The following is a 2150-nucleotide window of genomic DNA, read 5'->3' as shown; positions in this document are numbered from 1 at the left end:
TAATATTCAATTCATTTTACTCTTTATTTTTAGCTTTGTCTGAAAATTTAAGTTTAATTACTGAATCATAGAGCACGAGCAATGAGTAAAGTTAACGGTTGCATTTCGTGGGTAAAAAGATTTACGATTCAGGATGTGTCACTCTGGAAGGTAGATAATAAGGAAGCAGAGCTTGAGAAAACAGCAGTTCCACTCAGCTTTGGGGTATTGTTGATTCTTTAGTTTCTCTTTTTTTTTTTTTGTCATGTAAAACTTTGATTTGAAGCTGTCATCTTCTAAGGGTGTCTTGCAGAACAGGAACAGAAATGTGCTCTTAATGTAGCTATATTGAAATGTATATGTTAGCCTTTCCTTTTGAATGTTTATAAAAAAGCCACCTGAAAATGTATAATTAAAAATAATGTTCTATTTTATTTTTAACAAGCTTTTCTATTAATTTTATTTTTTAAACAAGGCAGCATCAAGAATTAATTAACTGCTCAGATCTGAGCAGTGCCACGAAACACATCTTGCTCCATCTGAACAAAGGAATGTTTTTATGGTTACTCAGCACTTGGTTTGGAGCTTGGCAAGATCTCTTTACGCTAGAAAATGCACAGATGCAATTTCATGTCATTTAGCAGTGTGTTATGTTCGTTTTTCTTAAATTTTAAATAGACTGCATGAGCCTGCCAAATTTTCAACCCATTTTTTTCCTAATCTTTCCAACTAAACTACTTATATAATATACATAATAGCTAAAATTACCACTTAGCTGCAAGTTCCTCCTAAACATAAAAGAATAAAGTATATACAACTTGATGGAAAATGAAATCGAGATGGATTCATCATTTTAAATGCTTATTTCTTCTTCTTCTTTTTTTAATTTTAAAGATTTATTTTTTAAAACAGCGTGGCATTGTCCTGCTGGGAACACACCGTGTCTTACTGATGGCACTGAGCAACAATGGAGGTGATCTGAGCAGCTGCACCGCAGGGGCTTGCCGCATGCCTCCACTGGGACACAGTGCCTTGCTGGGAAGAGGTGCAAGTACTGTTCAGTGTTCAGGATCATTTGCAATTTGAGATGGTCTGGAGAAGTCAGAGAATAGGGCGTAAATAAGTAAAAACAAGTATGAAGTACTATGTTCTCTGCGTATTATTTATATTTAGTAGAAGAAAGTGCTAGGTAAGGTAGTAGAAGATCATAGCTTATAGAGTGAAACACAAAAAACGGTATCCTGTTGGTGTGACAGAACCAAGGGTTACTCCGGCATGTGAAACCAAAAGCCTTGTGTAATACTTCTGTTCTTCTTAGCGTTGAGGCATCAGCTGGAAAGCCACATCCTCTACAGGACACATCTGGAAGGACCTGGAGCAGCTGAAAAAAAATGTGGAAGAAAGCAGTGGAAAAGCAATAAGAATATAAATGTAGAGAGGTTAGAAGAATTTTATCTATTTAGCATATAATAGGGAAGAGAAAGCTTCTCAAATGTTAAATAAATTGTTTACAAGATGAAAAGAATCATTTTTTGTGACTAGAGATATGACAAGATTACATTATACTTTAGGAAAGCTGACTAATGGTGAAGATGGCTGAGTTTGGTTTAACTTTGCAAAGATTCTTTATAAAAACTGTCACTAAGAGATTTTAAGGCAGGTTCAACAACATTTGTTAGAAATGGTTTGGATTTAGTTGAAATTGCCTTCTATCTTTCAGTTAATTGAAGCATTATTTTGCAAATGAAATCTGTCTTCACATTCTACTGTGCTCCAAAAAAAGAAATAAAGTTTCTACTTAGTTTTACTCCCTTCTGTTCTGTTGTGGAATTTTGTAAGTGCTTAATTAAATACACAATTTTCTTTTTTCACTTTACAGATCCTCTGTCATTTTGTCCTTATGTTGTCCCATTCCAGTTTTGGTTCTCTGTCTCATCTATCCTCTTTTTCTTTTCCCTTTAGATTTGTCATTTATTCTGCAGTGTGTTCTGAACTTTTCAATAATTACCTTTCCATACTTCATAATAAGTTTTTCAGCTTTGCCTTGCAAACGCCCTTCATTCCTGTGAATTCCCTCTCACCCACTATACTTCAGCATTGCCAGCATCCTCATGTTTGTCTCTTTTTGGACTCTTTTTGTCTTATTTCTTTTTTTTTTTTGGTCTTTTTTA

Source organism: Meleagris gallopavo, chromosome 3, assembly GCF_000146605.3.
Source record: "Meleagris gallopavo isolate NT-WF06-2002-E0010 breed Aviagen turkey brand Nicholas breeding stock chromosome 3, Turkey_5.1, whole genome shotgun sequence".
Lineage (NCBI taxonomy): Eukaryota > Metazoa > Chordata > Aves > Galliformes > Phasianidae > Meleagris > Meleagris gallopavo.
Note: the sequence above shows the minus strand (reverse complement) of the source record.